The sequence below is a fragment of the Tasmannia lanceolata genome, unplaced genomic scaffold (genome assembly GCF_043159265.1).
Source record: "Tasmannia lanceolata isolate RefF3 unplaced genomic scaffold, GAP_Taslan_0.1 ptg000037l, whole genome shotgun sequence".
Classification (NCBI taxonomy): Eukaryota; Viridiplantae; Streptophyta; class Magnoliopsida; order Canellales; family Winteraceae; genus Tasmannia; species Tasmannia lanceolata.
The window spans coordinates 18,274,001-18,290,496 of record NW_027518714.1 but is presented as its reverse complement, the minus strand read 5'-3'; positions in this window follow the sequence as shown (position 1 = coordinate 18,290,496).

Sequence of the window (16,496 nt, the reverse complement as noted above, 5' to 3'; positions counted from 1 at the left end):
CAAATGATAGAAAATTACTTTGAGAAATTATATGATGCCCGGCTTTGAGAATGTAAAGGGCGGTAAGAGACAAAACCTGCTGCCTTGGTTTTTGAACCAAGGAAAAGTAAAAAATAGGGCTTTCTCTTGGATTAAAAACCAAGGGGGAGATGGTTTCTCTTTCCGACCTTTATAATCTCACGGTCGGCCACCATATATTTTCTCAATTACTTTTTACTATAACTTATACACCTTTAGAAATCTTCAATTACAGTATTCCTTGATGATGGCTTTTGGCTTCTCAAGGTTTTTATCTATGATTGGCATCTAAGTTTTTTGGGTAAATTTAACATTTATAATTCACCTCAAAGTTGAGAATTTATCAGAAGGATTTTAGGGTGAATTGAGTTTCTTTTCCATTTTTCATGTTCACTAAGCAGTCTAGATTTTGAATACCCAGGAAAGTTGTTATTCACGTTAGCAAAAGGGAAGGTTATATTTATGAATGCACGCTTCCTTGTTTCAGGGTTTTTGTTAGTAAAGTGACAATGTAATGTTAGGGAGACCTCCATACTCTATGGAATAAACTATGGCTGATGGGAACGATAGAAATGCTCATCGAAGTAGTTCTTCTCATCCAAACATCACCCTTGAATCATGGATTGCAGAGAGGTTAGTGTTAAAATGTGGGCCATGTCACCACTTATCAAAGAAGAGAGTTGGGACACAAGGTGGGCCCTAGAGTTTAAAATATCAACAATGTCAATTCCGGTATTATTGTTGGGAAAGTTGCCTTATTTTCCACTCATCGTGGGTTACTTGAGTGGGAAGGCAAGAGGCATAGAATAGAAATTGCCTTTTGGGTTTTTTTGGAAAACCCTAGTATAGAGAGAAAGGGTTTTTCTCTTAGAGTGTGGCAACAGAGTGTTGGGATGTGTCGGCTGCCTCAAGGGGGAGAGAAAAAGAAAGAGAAAGAGAAGTAGAGGAAAATAGAGAAGGAGAAGAAGAAAAGGGTTTATTCTTTGGGTTTCTTCTTGGGCTCTTCTTGGGATTCCTTCTCGGGTTGTCTCTTAGGATTTTCTCTTGTGGGTTTCTCTTGGGTTACTCTTGTATGGTCTTGGGTTTGAGAGAGCAACGAAAGGGTTACGGGTTTGTGGGTTTGAGATTAATCCATTGTAATCCTTGTATTTTGTTTTTCTCATAGTGGAAGATCGTGTTTCTCGCCCGTGGAGTAGGCTTTGCCGAACCACGTAAAATCTTGGTGTTTATCTTGTGGCTTGCTTGTGTTTATTTTACTTTTCCGTTTAATTTGTACACGATCAGATCGGATTTGCCCGGCGGATATTCTCAACAAGTGGTATCAGAGCTCAGGTAGAGCGATCGTCGAGGCCGGGTGGAGTGATCGTAGGTGTTGTGGTTGGATCGCGGTTAAAGTGATTTTTTTGGGTGGAAAGACTGCCAAAGAATATTCTTGTTCGAGGTGGAGCGCTACACCGAGAAATGCGAAGTAATCTGAGATGGCGGTAAAATCGAGTTCTACCCAGTTCAACATCCACAGATTTGAAGGAAATGGTAGTTTCACCCTATGACAGATGAGAGCGAATGACATCTTAGTTCAACAGGGCCTTGCTAAGGCGTTGAAGGGAAATGATGAAAAGCCGGAGAAGACGACGGATGCTGAGTGGGAAGACATTGAGTCGAAGGCGGTCAGCACGATTCGACTATGTCTGGTAGATTGCGTTATGTTTAATGTTATGGAAAAAGAAGATGCGCCTAAATTATGGGAGAAGTTGGAAAAACTTTATATGTCAAAAAGTTTGGCCAACCGGTTGTATTTGAAGCGGCAATTGTACGGGCTGAAGATGCAGGAAGGCGGTGATCTTTTGGAACACATCACGGTGTTCAATGGGCTTGTGGATAAGCTCCACAAGGTTGATGAAAAGTTGAAGGAAGAAGACAAGCCCCTTTTGCTTCTTACTTCTCTTCCTGATTCGAATGACAACTTGGTGACGACTTTATTGTACGGTAAGGATACGATAAAGTTAGAAGAAGTCACGTCGTCTCTCTTATCGAATGAGATGCATAAGAAACCTATTCTTGGTGGAAATGAAGAGCAGGGGTTGGTTGTCCATGGCAGGAATCAAAGAGGAAGGTCGTCTGACAGGGGATCTGGTAAAGGCAGGTCAAGATCCAGGGTCGACGAAAAGGGTGTGCAATGTTACCGATGCAAAGAATATGGCTACATTAAGTGGGATTGTCCGAAGCGAGCTGACCAGGCAGACAATGGTGCTACGAATGCTGTGGTGGCGGGTGAACAGAGCGAAGTGTTTGGAGACGTTCTCACGGTCTCATCAGGTAATCACACTTCTCATGATGAGTGGATTCTAGATTCAGGTTGCTCTGTTCATGTATGTTCCAGGAGGGAATAATTTGATACGTTCCAGGAGACAATGGCAGGTGTAGTGTCCTTGGGTGATGGGTCTACTTGTGACGTCACGGGAGTTGGAACTGTAAAGATCAAAATGTTTGATGGGGTGGTTCGTACTTTGGGTGGTGTGGCGTATGTCCCAAAGATGCGAATGAATCTAGTGTCTCTTGGCCGGTTGGACTCCAAGGGTTGCAGGTTTTCAGCTGCAGGTGGAGCTATGAAATTCACACGCGACTGTATGGTTCTGATAAAAGGAGAGAAGTGTGGCAGATTATATCGTCTGGTTGGGGACACGGTGACTAGTCTTCCCAAGATCTCGATGGTTAGTTGGAAACAGAGTGTTAGCGCGTGCACGCGTGGGGTCTCTTTCGCAGTTGGTGCGGAGACATGTTTCCAGGTTGCAGACGATTATGAGACGATGACAGTACGTGCGTTGGGGAGGATGGATCGAGATCCCTCTCCAAGGTTTACTAGGTGAGTCAACAGATTGGCCGCTACACATGTGCATTGGCCGTGTTGATCGAATCGGAACGAGTTAGAACCAGGATGATTCGAGGGTGTGTAGCTGGTACTTCGAAAGGCCAATGGTGGTTTGCGGCGAAAGCGGACCGGTGGCGACATCAACAGAAAATGTTCAGGTGGCTGGGAAATAAGCCAAGGTGGAAATTGTTGGAAAAATTGCCTTATTTCCCACCCATCATGGGTTACTTGGGTGGGAAGGCAAGAGGCATAGAATAGAAATTGCCTTTTGGGTTTTTTGGAAAACCTGAGAAAGGGTTTTTCTCTCGGCTCCGTTTGGTTGCCAGTTAAATTTTTGTCCCAGGAAGAGTTAGTTAAATTTTGGTCCCATCCCATGTTTGGTTGCCTTTTAGCACTAGGTTTTTTTTAATCCCACTCTTGTAATGATTGCTTGTGTGGTGAATTTTTTAATCCCACTTTTGTAATGATTGCCTTTTCATCCCATCCCAAAATAACCCCAGGAACAATAATAAACTCAGGAACAAAAAATAAGCTTGAGAAGACTTTTTTTCTACCCAACAGTTCAAGCAACCAAACAAAGGTTTTTTTTTTTCCCACCATAATCCGGTCAACCAAACATGGGATTTTTATTTTACCAGGATACTTCTAGGACCTTTTTTTTCCCACCTATCTCCCAGGGTATTTTTTTCTCCCACATAACTCCCAGGAATAAAAACAACCCGGCAACCAAACAGAGCAGGGTGTGGCAAGAGAGTGTTGGGGGTGTGCTAGCTGTCTCAAGGGGAGAGAAAAAGAGAGAGAAAGAGAAGTACAGGAAAATAGAGAAGGAGAAGTTGAAAATGGTTTATTCTTTTAGGTTTCTTCTTGGGCTCTTCTTGGGATTTGGCCGTGTAGACACCCCATTTTGACCGCCCCCGCCCCCAAAATCCCAAAATCAAATAAGAACCTCGAAATCGAATAAAATTCCTGAATTCCGAGTCCCGAAATCAGTATTTGAACCCTGTAATCGTGAGCCTCGATCCCCATACCCATGTTCCTGAAGTTTCCAAAAGATTACAAAATATCCCTGAGTTCTTAGCATTAGCCCCCCTCCATTTATACCGTTAAACTCTAAATGACATTTTCACCAACCCATCTTGTCTTTCAAAGGTCATTACATTTCCTAAGAAGCTCTCACAAGCCTTTTAGAACCGAATAGGCAAGATCAGTTGGCGCGCTTATCTGAGCATGGGTGTGACAATATCATTTAAAAAAGAAATCATTTATCCCACCCCTACTCTTACCTGGGGACACCCCCTATACAGCAAGCAAGAATGGAAAATTGCACCAGAGGGGGCTGTCCATGGAAAGTAGAGCGCACGAATATATCATTCCCCTTTTCTACTTGGGTCACCCCTTTGTAGAATAAGAGAAAAAAGCAAATACACTAGAGGGAGGGGCGGGGGCAGTCCAGGTAATGAATAGGGGGGGTGTGAATTTCTTTTTCCCCTTTTAAATACCCAGCGAGTTAGGGTTTGGGAGAGGGCTCGTTTTCACAGCCGCATAAGAGAGAAAAAAAAGGGAGGAGGAATTAGGGTTTTCCATTTCAAGAGGAGGAGAGAAACAGAGGCAAAAGAGAGAAAGCTGGGCAGCCATCACCCTCCACCTTCGACCCATCTTCGCCTCCACCACCGGCCATCTTCTCCACCAACCCATTCCCGCCGGCCAACCCCATTTATTCCGGCCACTTCACCGGAATCTGGCCGGTTCTGCAACACCCAAACCCTCTCAGCCACCACCACCATTTCCCACCTCCTTCTGCAACTCCGGCCGGCCATCTCCCTCCACCACTACCGCAGCCACCCCATTCCCATTTCCCTGCAAATCTGGCTCCATCCTCACCCTCAAACCCACTTCCACTACCTTCACCTTCGGGCCACAAATTTCATTGAGAAATCAGAGGAGAAACCCCAATCAGAAAATCCGAGAGAAGGGAGGCATCGGCACCACCATTTTTTCCGGCAACCTCCACCTTCTCAGCCACCATTTTTTCTTTTTCTTCTTCTTCTTCTTCTCCACCCTAAAAATCCAAACTACCCCTCTTCTCCAACCATCTCAATCTTCTTCTTCTTCTTCTTCTTCTTCCTCTCTTTCACCCACCACCTCCAATCGGAGATCCGACCACCAACCGCCACCTTCTTCCCCTTCACAGCCACCACCTCCAATCGGAGATCCGACCACCATCACCACCCTCGTCTTCAACCTTCATCTCTTCATTTGCTCTGATCGCCATCACCAGAATCCCACCAAAACCCATTTAAATCCGACCACTCCACCCTCGTCTCTGCCGTTCCATGTCTCTACCCCCAAACATCTTCTCGGGTCAACTTTCCCGCCGGCCATTCTCGCTACCTCCGATCATATCCTCGGGCAACACTTTGTTGGGAGGCAGCAGTTATCCACGATTTGGTCATTCGGCATCGCAGCGGATTGCGTTCTCATTATCGGCTCTGCCCTTGTGCTCGGCACCCGGCGCCCCTTATCTCCATTCATCCGAAGAAGGTATTTTCTTGCAGCACCTCTCATTTTTTCCATTTATGAGTCGTTACGTTCGGTTCCTCACCCGAGGTTGTCTCAATTTATGGCCCAGTAGCTAGAATTGCCTTTTCCTGTGTCTGTGTGGATTTTAATTTTAGCACGGTCTTTCGAATGGTGTTGTAGATGGGGTATTGGATCTGCGGGTTTTAAATTTTCTTTGTTTGTTGTCTTTTAATGTCATAGTTTTGAAAATTTTGAGGGAGGATTTGTTTTAATTTCAATATCCATTTTAATTTTGGGGTTTGGATTCGATATCCTCGGGGAACAGTGACTGAAACTGGATCTGTTAATTTTGAGGTCTCCTTTATAATTTGTCTATTGATTAATTTCTCTGATTTAAAAAAAAAACATGATTTTGTTGAAGTTTTAACCTTGGTGTCGTTATTCTAGAAGATGAAGCTGGCTATGATGAGGCTACTCGGAGCCCCTCCTTTTTCTTTTTATCTTTACCCCTGTGGGTTTTGGTATCGATATTCGGGTTTATCTGGGATTTCTTGAGCAAACCCTTGTCATCTTGATTTTCCATTAGAGCTTAAGTTTTTCGCAAGTGTTTGGCATTTCCATCGATTTTTGGGAATTTTCCTCTTGGGTTAAGGCGATGACGGAATGTTTCTTGAGCCAGCCCCTTGCCCTTCTTATCATTGTCCCCATCTTAGGGTTTTCACAGGGTTTGAGGGGTTTCCTTTCTTTCCGGGACTATTCTTTACACGTTCCTCGGGATCCTTTTCGAGTTTAAGGATTCTATCGATTTAGTAGTTTTTTTTATAGGGTTTTGTCTGTTCCTTTTGTTTAGAAGTTTACCCTTAGGGTTAGAAGCTTTTCATCTCTCGTTTATTTAGGGTTTTTCCTTGCGGGTTAGAACCCGTCTCTTTTGGATACTGGCTAAGCCTCGTCAGCTTTTGGTCATCTCTTTGAGATTTTGTTTTTCTCGTATCGGATTTTTAGTTCCCTCGTTTGTTTTCTTTCCTCCTAGGCTGTAGGGATCCCGTTTCCCTCTAAATTACTCTACCGCGATATGGTGGGTAAGGAGGCTCTTCTATCGGATCCCCTTTAGCTGAAAGGGTGTTAACGCACTTCTTTTAATCATCAAAAATATAAAAGCACATAAAAAATATATTTGAAAACATAAAAAACCTTAAAAAAAATCTAAAGTGTTGAGTTTTAGGAGCGTAGTAGGAAAGTTTTTTTTCGAACTACGTTGGCTTGATCCTCTTCCACGAGGTACGTAGTGCAGCTTGGGATTCTTATCCCAGGTCCAGCCAAACCTTTGTAAATAAATCATTCAAACTCTTTAAAAAAGTACAAAAATATTTCATAAACCTGTTTTCGAAAAATCTTCCTCTAGAGTTAGGACTTTGTCCTAAAAGTAGCGTTTTAGAGTTAGGGGTTTGTCTTTGGTTTTAGTCTTTGATTTGTTATGTACTTGTTTGCGTTTGTTTTAGAGTTAAGAGTTTCGTCCTTGGTGTGTTGTTTGATTGTTGTGTGTTTTGTTTGTGTTTGTGTTAGAGTTAGGAGTCTGTTTCGCCTCCGTCCGGTCAATTGGCGATTCACATCGCCGACTGATGACTAGGTCTAGGATGCGCTAGTGATCCCATTATTTTCCTTAGGACGCACAACCTAGTTACACATAGGTTGTAGGAACCACCGGCATTAGCTTAAGGCTAACGTGCATTTACTTAGGGCATATAGGGTGTCCTAAAATCCACAATTCACTGGAATTTAAATAATCGTACAAGAAACTTTAATAACTGGTCCGGTCTTTTAGATCGAGTCTAGAATAGAGGTCTAGGTGTCTTAGGCATCCTAGTTTAAAATAGGCGCGAAGAATTACGTTGCCTTGATTCTCGTGGAGGCGGGGATACGTAGGCTTCTTTGGATGAATACCAGACCATCCGAAGACTCGGGCTAATCATTTAGATTCTTAGGATTTGTTATGTTGTTGTTTTGTTATGTTCTCTTACTTTCTTGTACTGATCCTATACCTTTAGCTGTAGCTTGTATGTGTTTGTCCACCAGAACTTAGACACCAGTTAGGTATGTCACTCATAACCTAGCAATATTTAGGTGGCACCTCTTTCATTTATTTTATTTGCGCTTATTATTTCTATTCTCAGGAAATGCATGCTTAGATAGACGACTCCTGAGGATTGTTCCCATTTCACATGATTTTTGCCCAAAACTCTTCGAGGTTAATAATAAATGGCACAAGAGACCAAGTGTTCGCAGTCGGGCGAATTAGGGGTGCTCTTCAGACCTTCTCCATTCGTTATCAGGCACAGACCTTTTGTATCTCTGGTTATCCATTGCAAACAGAGCATTTGTTTTGGTTCCATGGTGCATCCATGGATGGCGACTCTGAGTTATTTTTAGATATATCTTGATTTCAAGCCCTGGCTCCGGATCAGGATGTATCTCTTTCTTTTTATATCGCCACTCATGCTATGATGTGAGGGTGGCATCCGTTTCGAGAGTTCCTTGGTTGAGCTCTCCTTCACGTTGTGGAGATCTTAGAGGATTGCAGGAGGGATCTCGCGTCCCTCGGCACCGTCCTCGGATCGGGGTCCACAGGCTGGCGACTCTGCTGGGGAGTTCTTGAAACATTGCCTAACTCTATAAAAATGCCATTTTTACTAACTTTGGAGGAATTTGGGTTAAAATCATTTGAAATGGGAACCTTTTTGCTTAGAATCCAGGGGCACCAGATAGGTGCGTAATTAAAACAAGGGATTCACACACTACACATCATGCATTGTCATATTCTTTATTTCTTTCATTATTTTCATTATTGGCCCCAGGGAATAGATATGACGCGTACCAGATGGGAAATTATGACCTTGAGGGAACCTTGTATCTATTTCCAAGCTATGCGCCGGAGCTGCAGCCGTATACACTGGGTGTGCTGGTGTTCTACAGCAGCCGATGAGCGATGAACATACTCTGTATAATGCTGGGTGTGCTAGCGTTATACATCAATGGTATGGTCATAAGCATAGTATCCTGCAGATATGCATGGGCCCTACTTTTATTTCATTATATTATGTATATATATATTAGTTGCTCCCTTCAGAACCAAAATTAGGGAACCCTTGTTAGGACACTATATATATGCATTCATATAGGGTCGAACATGTGTTGCTCACACATGTGGAGCCTAGAGCTAGGAGCTTTGTCCCATTTGTAGACTAGGGGAGCTCATTTTATATGGCTACAACACGGTCCTAGCACACTCATCAGTTTGTCTTGGGTCGAGACTTCCTTGACTCCGCTAGATTAGAATTAGGGCTGGTGCCCCTGGTTAGGATATATGTGTATGTATATATACTTATATATACTGATTATGTATATTAGAGTTCTCCTCTTAGTTAGAGTTTCTTATTCATTTCAATTGGTTATATCCATTCTCTGTTCAGATCTAGATCTAGTCAGTGGCTTTTGCTTGCCATTTTCTTGGCCGGGTTTTATCCTTTGATCTGTTGATTATAGAATTTGACCCGTTGTCATATATGTTCTCACCTTTGGTCGGTCCTTCATTTGGTCACCTTCCTCTGGTAACCATATTCCGAGCTTATCTTACCACTGTTATTCATGTACCTTTGGTTTAGTTGTGGGAATCCTTTCTAGCATCGTCATGCTGCCGGATCTTGTCCAGAATATTTGAGCATGACCGCTATCCTTTAGAGTTAGTTAAACCATGAGTTTACCTTACCTTGGCTTTCTTGTCTAGTCGTTATGCTGCCGAATTTTTCGCAGAATATTTTGAGCATGACGGCTATCCTTTAGAGTTAGCTAAACCATGAGTTTACCTTACTTCGACCTTCTTGTATAGCTGTTTTGCTGCCGGATTTTACCTGGAACATTTTGAGCATGACTGCTATTCTCCAAAGTCAGGGATAGACCATGAGTTTGTTGTATCATGATCCTTTTGTTTATTCTTATTTATCCATTTGTAGATTATCATCAGATTCTTGACTTTAGTCATAATCTATTTTTTGATCTTTTGTGCATATAATTGATTCATATTTTCCGTCATGAATTTACCCTTCTTATACCATGATCATTGATGGATTAGCTAAATCTTGCCTATCTGTCGCAAGTGCATGATTATTGCTAAGGTCTAAACTCATTTAGATTACGGGTGTTTATCATTCTTAACTTTTTCATACCTCAAAAGAGAGCAGCCATATCTCAAAAAGACTTAAAGGGATAAATTGAAGATTCCTTGAGATCCTGTTGGTGTAGGTCATGTTATCAATGCCTACCTTTCTTTGACCTTCATAGATTGACTTACCTGTTTTGTAATCCAAACATGTTCAGGACTGTTTTTGTCTCTAGTTGTACAAGATATTTTATCTCCATTATCATCCATTTAACCTAGTGTTTTAACTTCCATTTCAGTGATTCTTAAGGTGAGCAACTATCGTTATCACCCCTCAAAAGAGATAACTAAGACAAACTTGCATGGTCTAGACCATCTTCGGTATCTAGACTCATTTGATTCTCCCACTTCATCGAGAATACCTTTACTCTCTTTGTCTTAACTGTTTGAATTACTAGAGGTTCATCCAATGGCTGACCCAGTTGATCCTATGATAGCCATTCAAGAGGTGCTGAAAACTCTTACTCATGATGTCTCGCCACTAGCTTCGATAAATGTCATTTCTACTTCTGCATCTCTCATTCACCCTATTCTGAGACGCCACTTGTCCCATCAAACACTCGATCTGTAGAAGAATCTGTTGAGAAGACTACACTTGTCAGAATGGAAAGCTGGATGGTCAAGCTCTTTGGTCAGATGGCTATGCTAACTGAGGAGGTGAAGGAGATGAAAATTCAGATGCAGCACTTGTCCATTAAATGCGAATCTGCTCCAAAGCAACTTGTGGATATGGGTACTATGACAGAAGAGGCCTCTGTTCAGAGTTTAATCCTTGATAGATATGTTGATTTGCATAATGGAAAAAAGCCTTGCATTGCTCCAAAGGAAGTTAAAAGTGTTGGACCTTCTCGCCAACCTCTTAAGAAGCCTCTCATTACTCCGAGAGATGTTAAGAATGTTGGACCTCCTCGCCAACCTTTAAAGAAGCCAGTGGTAGAGGAAGAAAAGATGGGTCAGAAATGGGAAAGAGAATTCACTCAAATGCCTTGTTCTCTTATAGCCATCATGAAGAAATGGGTCAGTAAAGGTTGTTTGAGACTTCCAGATATTAAACCTGTGCCTGAACCATTCCCCAACAATTGGAGGATGGATCAATACTGTGAGTATCATAGAGGCCCGGGTCACCTGACGGAGAATTGTTTAGCTTTGAAACATGTAATCTAGAACCGGATAGAGAAAGACTTTTCTGCTCTTGCTGAAATCTATGCTTTTACGAACCAGACACTTGAAAGAACCATTCAACCTCGCAGAGATCCCGTCACTTATATCACTCCAGAGCCAGAGAATAAGTTGAAGGGAAAAGAAAAAATGTTAGAGTTTGAATATCTTGAGAATGTTGAGGCAGAGAAGGTGCTGTCACCAGCAGGTTTTCAAAGACAATTTGGGCCAAGTCAACAGGACTTCAGAGGACCACCCTTTCCAAGGTTTCTGAACCAGGGTCGAACTCCTTAGCCTGCATTATCATGGAAGAAGGCGTGCTACTTGTGTACTTCAGTGCCAATTCCTTGCCTCTATTCAAGTGTTATGTTTTAAGAGTCATATGCCAAGTATCTTGTTTCAAGATTCGTATTTTCTCAAGTTTGTACCAACTCCTAGGTTGAAAGTTGGTGAGTCTTGTAGTGCCAATGTAAAAAAAAAATGAAGAAAAAAGCAGTGTCATGTCTGTCAGTCTTTCTTATATAGAGTCAGTGTTTTATTTTCTATCAGAACTGATAAAGAGCCCATAGAGACGTGTCAGTGAGTCATCTATGTACTTCAAAGTTTTCAATTCAATATAGCATTTGGTTCTGTATCTTCAAATTTTTATGATTCACTCTTGGATTTAATGTTTAAAACAACTACAGACCCCCTTCTCGGATGAGAATGCAGACGAAGTTCACCTCGAGATCTGAAATATGGTCAAACGAGAAGAAGAGCGTCGATCATAGCCACTTGAAGGAGAAATCGAAGCCATTGAGAGTGGTATCGAAATTCGAAACTCGAGAAAGATGGAGTGGCAAAACTTTATCTCCCGAGTAGCGCAAAGAATTGATAAACCTGTTTAGAGGGGTTTGAGGTAGTCCTGCTTGATCCTATAAGGATAAACCAGGGGAATGCCCTGTCGTTGATCAAAACAAGACTTCATCGTCTTTAGACATCCAGTTGAAAAGTGAAGATTTTAAAGTGTGAAACATCAGACATCCTGTGGAGCTGATGAAATATTGAGAGAAGACTTTTTGGCAAGGAAGTATGATAAATTTGAGTCTTAAAAAAAGAAAAAGAAGAAAAGCAGAAGAAGAGACAAGGAGTTGTGGAACCTTAAGCATAAATTCAGGATCTTCGAGATGAGAGTGGAGCACAGCGGTTGAAGTTTTGCCTGACATGCCGTCAGACTCCTCGAAAGAAAATTTCTAAGTGTGGGACCTGATCCCCTTGAGAGGGGTGAGGCGCGAGCTGCCACGCTCTCTCTTGGTCTCTCATACCCACGCGATTGGAGTGTGCTTTTTATTATTGATTTTAATTACCCAACCAAGCAGGCAGCAACCAAGCCATAGGGTGCAATCAAACATGCAACCCAGTACCCATAAGGCAGGGGTAAGCCGCCGAGCCTAGCAAGGTGTGATTTAATTCCTCTTTTCCGTGAACTTGGGATCAATAAGGCAATCTGAATTCCACGGAAAAGAGAGTGACAGAGTCACCACCTAGACGAGGGATCTAGGACCCATAATTTACCAGAAATCTAGACTCGTTACCTGGTTACGAGAATGGAAGATATGAGGAGTTACCACCACATGCACCATTCCTGCCTGATAATCGGTCTTCAATTTCAAAAGTTAACTCTTTTGAATTTATTTTAAATGGCTCATCTAACTCTACATTAAGGTGCGAACTATGTGACATGCATCCTAAGATCTAATTTCAATGTAATTCCTAAATGGGGTGAATGTGAACTTTATTAACCTAGATGCATTCTAATTTTTTTAGCCGTTCACAGTTTAGACTCATGAAGGCCAGGAGTGCATGATCCTATATGCCTAACTAGAATGCTTAGATGCCTATATGAGTGATTTGACATTTTATGAGATTTGATGAGATTTAGTTTAAGTTGAATTTGATTAATTGATTTGATTTAAAATGACCTATGCTATATGAACCTAGATCTAATTCTATGGACCTAAGTTGCATTTTTAGTATATTTGTGAGAATTTGGATCCAAAAGTTCTATTAGGGAACCTAGAGTGCCACTTCTAAGTTTTTCAATCATAGAACCTAAAACTTAAGAATTTGGAGGTTTAGATTTTGAATTGAAGTTTTCCAATTTGATGTAAGTTCTTAGATTTTTTAAGGTTTTTCTTTTTTTTATTCCAAGGAGTTCCAAATTCAACAAAGTAACTAATCATGCAAAATGATCAAAGAACTAAACATGCAATCAATGATTTGAGAATTGGAGAAGGAATAGAAAGAGGGATGGAAGAGACGAAGAAGGGTGTGAGGGAACGGGAAGGATGGAGAAAGGTGCGGCTGAACTTGGTTTTGCCAAGTTGCCTACGTACCCCGTCGCGGGGATCAAGCCACACGTAGTTCCGATGGGGTGGTTGAGATTAAGCTCGGGTTGATTTGGCTCGGGTTAGGAGTGGGTTGGACCGGGTTGAGGCTGAGTCTTGGTCCAAGTCGGACCGGGTTGGGGTTTGGGTTACAGGTTTTGGGGTTAGAGGTGCTATTTTAGGTTGGTGTGCAGCTAGGGCCGGGTTAGGGTGCAACCTTAGGCTTGGTCAAGGTGCAACCTTGGGTTCCAATAAGGGTAGGGGTGCAACTTGGGTGCGGTCTGGACTTCGGCCATGTAGTTTTGGTATGAGGAACACTGGTTACGGCACTGCTGGGTTGTATATGGATGGGGATATGATGAGTATGTATGCATGGGTTGTGTATTGGATAAGGGGATGTAGGAGGGGAAATGATGTAGGATGAGATGCATGACATAATGAGTATGTGGGCTGTTGGGGAAGGGGTATTAGAATCGGCCTATGAATTGCATGTGATGAATGGGATCTGCTAATGGTGAATGGGGCATGTGGTTAAGCCATGGGTAAATGAATATGGTTGCATGGGTTAGGCTACACGAGTTAGGCTACATGGGTTGGACTACATGGGATGGGCAACATTATGGTTTAGACATGGCTGCATGGGTTTATGCATTTATGGTTTAGACATGGCTGTTTCGGTGGGATAGGCTGGGATTGATTGACATGGCTGAATGAGCCATGAGTTAGGGAAGAGCACATAAGGCCGAGTGGGTCATGGGAATCGAATGGGCCATAGGACGGTTGGAGGCAGAATTGGGAATTAGGCTATTGATCCGATTGGCTATGGGATGGCGGTGGGGTCGGGTTGCGGGTTTTGGGTTCGACTCAAGTTGGGCGGGGTTGGGGCACGGATCAGGTTGGGTTGGGTTTGATTAGGTTGGGTGGGGTTGGGTCACGGATCAGGTTGGGTTGGGTTAAGTTGGTTGGATTGAGTTGGACGTAGGTCAGGTTAGGTTGCGTGGGGTCAGATTAGACTGGAGGTGAGGGTAAGTTTTGGTTGGATTTTATATTCTAGTAGTTGTTTGGGGATGGATTTTAAAATCCAATAGGCTGCTTGGGAGATGGATTCCAAAATCCAGTGGGCTGTTTGGGAGATGGATTCCAAAATCCAGTGGGCTGTTTGGGAGATGGATTCTAAAATCCAGTGGGCTGTTTGGGGATGGATTCCAAAATCCAGAGGGCTGTTTGGGAGATGGATTCTAAAATCCAGTGGACTGTTTGGGGATGGATTCCAAAATCCAGTGAGCTGTTTGGGCTGATAAAACAGGGGACAAGAGAGGCTGTTTTGGTCGGTAAAACAGGGGAGGGGCTGTTTTGGTTGGTTTGTGGCTGAGTGGTATGGGGTGTGGTCATGATTCGGGTTCGGGTTCAGTTAGGTTGGATCCGGTTTGACTCGGGTTGGACATGGGTTAGGTCCGGGTTGGATCCGGTTTGACTCGGGTTGGACATGGGTTGGCTTGGGTTAGGTTGCCGAATGAGGCGGGGTTTTGGGTCAAGGCCAAGCAGGCCGCAAGTTTTGGGTACGGCTTAGGACACGGGTTGGGGTGCGGCTTAAGGATGTGGCTTAGGTTAGGTTAGGGGTGCGGCTTAGGGCATGGATTAGGGTACGGCTTTATGGTGCAGGTTAGGGGTGCGGCTTAGGGATATCCGAATGCGTGTTTAGAGTATAGAGGGATCGGAAACAATAAAAGAAAAGATAGGCAAAGATACAAACATGTAAATTTCTATAGGATAAATTGAAAGAATATGGAAATTGGCCTACCTCTTTCCGGAGCTTGATGTCGATCCTTTGCCTTTGACGTTGATTTTGATGAAGAACCAGTTGCTTGTTGATCCCAACCCAAGGATAGAGACTCAACTAACCAAAAGAGTGGTTTCGGCCAAGAGAGTTTGGCCAAAATAAAGTGACGGACCAAGAACAATTTCAGCCAGCAAAGGACAAGGTAGGATGGAGATGGGTTTCGGCTTAGCGAGGGAGAGGGTAGTCGGCCAAGGTAGTGGAAGAGCGGTATTTTGACTATGGGGTTCAGAGAGATGTAGTCTATTCCTCCTCCTTTTTTCTTCTTCTACAAAGAGTGCTGAACGCAGCTTTGTCAGAGAGAGTTCGAGGATGGGAGAGAGATTGATGAGCGTCTTCCAGTCAGCCCCTTCAAAGTTGGCCGAATTGTCTCTTTTATAGAGAGCATCACGAATCTCTTTCCTCTTTGAATTTCTTTCTCTGTTGTATTTCTTTCCTGATGAGGAATTAGACTATACTTGGGAAGGTGGGAATTGATTATAGTAATAAAGACAATTCAATGGAAATGATATTTGGCCATTTTTTGGAAAGCAAGGGATTCGGCCAAAAAATTTCTTTAAACCTGAAAGCAAGTTTCCCATCTTTGTTTGATATATCAATAAAATTATAAAATCCAAAGATTTGATAGACTTGCTGGTTGGGAAAGAGAGGGAAAGTTACTAATTTATGAGAGAGAGAATTGCCAAATCCAAAACGTGTGCTGCTAGCTTGTAGGGGAGAGAGGTATGCTTGGATGAGAAAGGGCATACACATGCATCACTTGCCGTTGAAATCAAACCTACATACATTCATGTACCTCAAAATAACCTATTGCTTCTTAGGGAATGCATGAACGTACAGGTATGCTGCCATCCGTGAATATGCATGCATGTAAAAAAAAGAAAAAGAAAAAAAGGTAATTAACACACATGGTCCACATCATGGGATAATCCAAACCTCCAAATTGATGAGCTAAGATATGGATGTTTGATGCTTTCCAAAATTGCCCAATCGGATTGTCCTACTTGCCCATTTGTTGAGTCACAATGTCAGCAGGTTAGGCTCTCATATTGATTTCACAGGGATGATCTAAACCGTCCATTCTGTAGGCCCCAATGAAAACTTGTCTACTAAGTTATTTCCATTATACAATCCTAGTCATCCATTTGATGTAAACCAACCGTCCCTCTCAGACCATGTCCGTAAGATGATCAAATCTGTCCAATTTGTAGGCCTCAATATATATGGGATGTGCCCCTCTAAATCAATTACACGGGATGATCCCAACCATCCAATTTATTGGGCTGTAATAAAAACAATTCGCACTCCTCAAATCCTCTTCGTAGGATGATCTCAACCGTACAAGTGATGACCCTTAATATGAATATGCTGCAGCTCTAGAAATCAGCACCTTGGGACGATCCAAACCGTCCAAATGATGGGCCACGGCATAATGAATTGTGTTTCACCAAATCAATTTTGCGGGCTGATCCGAACCGCCCAAATTATTAACCACGACTCGAATTGATTATGCCC